A 7,366-nucleotide genomic window follows, 5' to 3' on the forward strand; every position below is an offset into this window, starting at 1 on the left:
GTGCTGACAGAATTCTTTCTATAAATGTCACTATTATAAATTCAAAAAAACAAAAATAAATATTTCAACAGCTCAGAAGAGTAGGCAAAAAATAATGTGTGAAAAGATGAAAAATACCAAATTAATATGTAAAAGGAATAGACTTAAGACAATATGACAGTTTCCCTTCAACCTTAGGGATCTGTTAAGCAAGAGCGCTATATTCCAGATGGTCAAGAATTGTGAACAAGAAAAAAATTCTTGCATCCACCTACGATAATTTTTTTTTTGTCTTCTTTTGGGGTTGTATTGGTTTTGTTCTTTGAGACAGGGTCTTACTATAAAGTTCTGGCTGGCCTTGAACTCACTATATAGCCGCCCAGGCTGGCCTTGAACTTGCAGCAATCCACCTGTCTCAGCTTCCCGAGTGCTGGGATTACAGATGTGCGCCACCACGCCTGACTGAGAGTCGTTTTTATTGGTTCAGCTTTATTATGCCAAACAACATTTAGCCAATACACTCACTTGACACTCATATTCTATACCAGTGATAGTGAGCCTTGTAGAGACTGAGTACTCAAACTGCAACCCAAAACCCACTTATTTATGGCAAAGTGCCAACACTGCAATTAAACCTGAATATCTAATGCGTGGCTGCTGGGGCACCTTGGTTCGTGTGCCAAAAGAGAGGGTCCTGCACGCCCGCCATGGCACACATGCCACAGGTTTGGCACCACTGCTGTACACGTTCATATATATATGCTCACACCGCTTATATTAAAATCTTAATTGTCCACCTATCCTAGAAACTGTAGAAGAATTTTAGAAAGAACAAAAATCTCTCAATTCACTAGAATGAATTCAGTGCTGCTCTTAGGCATTCATGCTTTTCTCCTAAAAGTCTGTGAGTGTGAATCTGTACTTGTTTAATCCTGGGAGTACAGGCCTAATATGAATATCCACTTGCACTTAGCATGCCCAACACACTGCACAGGCCATGTTCTGATTTTTTTTTGTACTGGGATCAAACTCAGGTCCTTGGGGCCATGTTGTACTCCATGGCACAGTTTAGAGCTTGTGATGCCTTTTAAGGTCGTAAATGTGTATCCTGAGCTCCTGTTTCCTAATTTACTGAGTTATTATCTTAGTAATAACTAAATATATTTCAAATACAAGTCTCTGTCTTCTTTTATGCAGTTCCATTTATCAGTAGTACTAATCTTTGCTGACCTATGTGTGTCCCAATTCCTGTGGGATATACCGTTCATCATTGTTCTTGTTTTTCCATGGTATACTTCCGTTTCCCCATAGAGGCTTGGGTGAGTTTAGTGATTAAAGTCTCATCAGACTTAATTAGGATTATGCAGTCCATAAGTTGCTTTGATAGGGAGTGACAGCCCAACAGCTGCTGTCTCATCCATCTCTTATTCTAATCTTCCTTTTAATACCCCCACAAAAAAACATATCCCAACTTGTTTAATGCATACATTTCCTGTGTAATATTAATGCTTTTCTCTTGCAATTGTCAGCAAAATCTTATTATACTTCCTCTCCGATGTACATTAATACTGTTAATCTCTGCACTTTTATTTTGGTTTTCTTTTCTTTAAAAAGTTGACAGACCAGTATTTTTCTACTTCTCTGAGTACTTAACAATTTTTATAGCTCTAAGGAAATGCAGGATCCCTCCTGAGCTCCCCATCATAACCAAGTCCATGCGATGTAGCAGACAGGGGTGAGCAGAGTGCTCTGCAGTGGGCGGCAGGTGATTAGGTGACTGCTGAGCTGTGCTGCAGAGCAGGCAGCCCTAACTAAGCGTGTGCACCAAATTGGAAACTGCACTACATGGCACATGACATTCAAAAGTGTCAGACCTCTGTGTTAGGAGCCTCTATTTCTCAACCTCAGTACTTCCCCAGATTTTCAATAGAAACTTACTACACAATCCTATGCTCTGAGTTTTCCCAGAAAGCTATTTGAGAGCAAAGAAGAATATGCACTGTGCTTTAACAGAAAAGGCTAGCTTTGGGGCTAAGCAGCCTAACTCTGCCACTTGCTAACCACAAGCCTTCACAAACTGTTGAACTCTGAGCATCATTTCTCTCCATGAAACGGTCACCCGGAGGACTAAAAATATAGTAGAATGTGCCTGCCATAAAACTGGCTCTCAAAAATTGGTAGGAATTGCAGATATGGCGGTCCACGCCTACAATCCCAGCACTGGGGAGGTTGAGTCAGCCGGATCACTGTGAGTTCAAGGCCAGCCTGAACTACATAAAAGACCCTGTCTCAAAAAAAGTCCATATTATTTATTGACAACAGGCTTTATCTATCTAGACTAAATGCTAAGCATTTCACATAAATTAACTCATTTACTACCACAACAACCATGAGACATCACGCACATCCAGTCCACGAGCAACAGGCCCAGCGTCTACGTCATACCAGGTCACGACACCAGTGAATGGCTACCCAGGATTCACGCCACTGACTCTAACATTAAGTCAACGTCCTCTCCACTACGCCGTCTTGTCTTCCATCGTCCTCCTTTCTCCCAATTAAGATCCATTCTTTCATAATAAGATTTCTTTTAATTTGAAAGGATTGGAAAAGTCTCTTTAAATGGACTTTTAAATCTAATAAACAATGACGATAATCTTGAGGCTGTCACTGAAAATCATCGGTCAACTCTAACCCAGAAGACCTTTTCTGACATAAATGATCACTGCTTCCGTTTGTTGATGCAATCAGAACAAACCTCAGGCTGTACCTTCCTCTGTACATGCAGACCCCTGATCCCACCCTCCTGTCTCCACTCACTTCTTAAAGTTTTTAATAAAGAAATAACTGCATTGCCAGGTATTTTCTAGCATCCCCACCAAGATATCCCTTCCAATCTGCACCTTCTTCTCTGTCCTGCTCTCTTTCAGGCTGACTTCTCTAGATGCATCCCATAAGCTCCTCACCCAGTGGGCTTGGCCAGCTAGAAGAGGACAGATCATTCTCCCTGTTCCCCGACCCCTGTCAGGTATGGTTATGGCAGTAGCCACATCCCCATTACTACAACTTCTACCAGATGCCCCTGCTTCATCCTGGTAACACAGCTTTCTGGGTGGTGGTCCCTCCAGTCCAGCCTGAGGGTAAGGACAGTCCCTCCGTGGTACTCACCACCCCCACGGGCTGCTTTAATTTGACTCACTTCTCTTTAAATTATGTCTTCATGAAAGTTTCTTCAGGAATTGTATCTGAGTATCTTCTCATTAAAGATAAGAAAAAGAAGTGCATAAAGAAAAAAAATGCAGTGGGATAACAAGAAATTCCAGAACTGCCTTATATATGTACAAATTATATAAATTTATTTTGGAAACTTTTTATTGTTTTCATGGATTTTGGCCATGGTCATATTTACAAATACTCTACCCCTTTTTTAGTATTTCCTCTAGCATTCCAGAAAATATACATAGACCATAACCTGATCAAATAAAGACATCCTTTCCATTGCATACTGTCCAAAGTTGGTTTTCAAATTTCTTTATTCTTATTTCTACTGCTTCAACAGTCATATTCATGATCCTTATAAGAAAGAATCCTGAGGGATGATGTTTACTTTCAGAGTCTGTCTAAGTCGATGCGGAAGCATCAGCAGGAATCCTAACCAAAGAAAATAAAATTGGAAAAGCCTTTCCTCTAATAGCCAACAGCAAAAACTAAGAAACGGAGATGCACACAGCCTGTCTTCACATCTTCCTGTGTAACTGCCATTTATTACACATCCCAGGGCGTCAGGAGCTGTCCCGGTCATCTCACACAGAATACAGATGTATTCCTCACAACATCGTGTCAGACGGGAATTGCTAAGTCTCTTACAGATGCAAAAACTAATCACCACAAAGGTTAAGTAACTTCCCTGGGCATTGTATGTGCTAGAGTCAATTCAAAAATAATTTGGTTTATTTACCTATTTCTTGATAGCAGAAGATTGAATGAAATCATAATGCCAAAGTCTGGGTATACTGTATCAGATTCTGCTGACTCCTTGTCATTTTACTCAGAATATATTTTCACTAAATGTGATTTAGCCTCAGGTATTATCAAACCAGTAATTATAATATTTCCACTTTATTTTCTGCAACTCTTGAGAGAATATTGGAAATTTACCAGCTATCCACTGACAGTTAAGCCCGTGAATATTTATGGACGCATGAAGGACTCAAACTCCGATGGATTAGAGATCCCACAACAGCTTTGGGTTCCTAGCCATCTCACATAGAATACAGATTTATTCTGCGATTAATCATTACTAAGGATGGTTTGGTTTTAACCTGAGTCCTGAGTTCCACCCAACATGATTTTTAAAGACTTTACACTTTTCACAAACTCTCTTTCTTGCCCTTATGTTATTTGATCCCTTAATGTCTAGATTAAAAGATTATAGTCATCCATCAGTAGATGAATGGATAAAGAAACTGTGGCACTTATACACAGTGGAGCACTACTCTGCCCTAAAGAAGGATAAACTTCGGTCACCTGCAGGAAAATGAATGCACCTTGAGATTATGTTAAGTGAGATAAATCAGGCACACAAGCTTAAATATTGCATGGTTTCTATTATATGAGAAAGCAAATTATAAATAAGGAGCAAAATAAAAGATAATAGGAAGTAAGGAGATAGATCTTTCTTAAATGGGAAGGGGATCAAGAGATGGAGCGAGAGGAGAGAGAGGACATTTAAAGGGCAATTCTTATGTAGGAGTCACTCAAACCAGAAACAGCTACTCAGACACTTAAATCACAGACACTGTCTTAAATCCCCTGGAACTGAGTATGTGCCCAGGGACCACATAGCTAGCGAAATAAGTTTCTGAAAAAAATCCTCCCCACGGTTCACTGTCTGTGGAGCACAGCCCTCTCCGGGATTTGGGACCAATTCAGAATGGACAGCAGCTAAGCATCGTAAGTCTCCGCGGAAGGAACAAGCACAGGGAAAGAAGGGCACAGTCTCCAGGGCTAAACAATCAAACACATCTGCAAAAACTTCACCCAACCAGTCAAGGCACAGGGGCAAGCCACATGGCAGCGTATTCACAGTGCGTGCATCAGTGGACACACTCACGGGACCAGATCGTCGGCTCACAGGCTGTGGGCACGACAGGACAAGCAGCATCCCCGGCCGAGCAGAGTCCCGGGGGCATCTAGGTCGGGCTGCGAGCACTTTTCATTCTGCCAGCGTCCACAGATGCCAGAGGTATAGGCATGCTCTGCAACAGAAAACAGTTCCTGGGCCTCGGCTGCATGTCTTTTCTTTTCTGAGCAAATCATCTGTCTGTCTGTCTCTGTCTGTCTCTTTCTCTCGCATGCTGGGTCTTACACTCAGCTCTTTTTCAAATGTTCTTTCTTGGGCTCCTTCTTACTCACTATTGGACCTAATTCTCCTGGTCTCCAACCATGAGGAACTTTCCATAATCAAGTATTTCACATCTCTTGATTTTTTTCCACCACTGAGATTTTACTTTAGATTTGACAAAGAAGCAACACTGAAAACTATTTCCATCAAATGAAATATTAACCAGGCAATGCTTTCAGCACCAATTTCTCAATCTTTCTTTCCTCACTGAACTGAATGTGAAAACTCCGGGAAAATGAAGACTGAATTTCAACCTAGTTTCTCTCCTTATTTTAACAATTATTTAAACAGGAATAAAAAGTACATTTGTTTTCCTTCCTGTCCTACCCATTTTCTAGAATGTGTGTCTCACTCTTACCCTACCATTGTCCAGGCACAACTGAAACTTTATAGGAACAAACGGCTGCAGATTCGGATAACCACAAAGACCCCAAGGGCTTCGAGTGATGGCTCTAAAGCCCTCTAAAATGACTCCCAACAAAGAGGTCTGTAGTTTTAACGGGTTATACATAAGGCATTATCTAACTGAATTAAAGGGAACTATGAGTATTAAATACAATACTTGCTATTAAATTTATAAAAGGTAGAATTGTGGGTGTTGCTATAGATGGTCTTGTGGTCTTAGCAATTAGAGGCATAACAAAATATTATGAAATGATATAATACCTACTTTAAAATACAACAAAATAAAATAAAAATTATGAGATGGGCAATAGATGAAACAAAGTAACCAAATGAGTCAGGTGCAGTGTAGCATATGCCTGTAGTCCCAGCTGTTCGGAACACTGGGACAGGAAGACCTCCTGAGCCCAGGAGTTTGAGGGCACCCTGGGCAATACACTGAAACCCTGTTTCAACAAACAAAATCAGGGCTGGGGATTTAGCTCAGTGGTTCCACCACCTGCCTCACAAGCACAAGGACCCAAGTTCAAACCCCGGTACCAAAAAACAATAATAATAAATAAAATAAAATCTAACATCATATTACAGTGACCCATGCATACTCAGGATTATAGCTGTACAATTCATAATAGCTAAGCTGCACAAGGGCTTGGAGACAGTTTGAGTTTTGCCTGCATAAGAATTTATTGTTTCCTCACTGAGTGATTCTCAGAGAAGGCATCTAGCATTAAGAAAAGTAAGACAGTTCAGATCGGCAGCAGGAAAAGAGACAGGAAACAGCACCCGGACCACAGAAAGGAAGAACAGAATCCTGGTCAAAGGCACACTCTTCCCCTGATGCCACCGGCCCCGCTGTCCACGGGGTCAGGACACCACTCATCCTCACCCTGGAGCCAGTGGCTTGGTCTCAGGACTCCAGGGTAGGCGCCGTGCTGGGAGGAGCCCTGCGCGGGGAGTGGTCAGTGGCCATGATTGTGACTCCAAGGGTAAGAACATGAGGAGCCCCAACGTCTCAGGCTGGCGACAGCAGAAATGATAATTGGAAAGTGAATGCTCACAGTTTTTATCACGAACAGCTGAAGAAGCAACTTGTAAGAGCACACAGCAGTTCCCTGCCCTGCGGTTGAGAACACTCAAGTGCTCAGTCCTAAATAACCAGGGACATAAATTAGTCCGTGATTTGGTCCTAGTCCAGCTCCCCACTGCCCTTCCAAGGGTGCCAAAGGGAGCTGCTTTTCTTCTGCCAGACTCAGCTGGGAGGTGAGAGAATGAGAATAAATGTGTCCTTTGTGCGACCTGCAGGGCCAAGGGCCTGGCAGAGGCCCCAAGCTTAACCCTGAACAACGGACGGCATGGGTTCATTTGCTCTGACCCACACACACTGGACCGGAAGTATTCCAAAATTACTGTCAAAGAGAACAATTCTCAAGCTGTTTCATACATTGATTTGGAGATTTATAAATATTTTGGAGAACCAACAAACTAGGGCATTAGGCAGAATTTCAAAGTAGCCAAACCATAAAACACAGTTGCCTGTGCATTCAGACTGCTTTTCCAGGCTCCTGTGGTGACTTTGTCCTT

The sequence above is a fragment of the Fukomys damarensis genome, unplaced genomic scaffold, assembly GCF_012274545.1.
Source record: "Fukomys damarensis isolate Sample0158 unplaced genomic scaffold, DMR_v1.0_HiC HiC_scaffold_25, whole genome shotgun sequence".
NCBI classification, from domain to species: domain Eukaryota; kingdom Metazoa; phylum Chordata; class Mammalia; order Rodentia; family Bathyergidae; genus Fukomys; species Fukomys damarensis.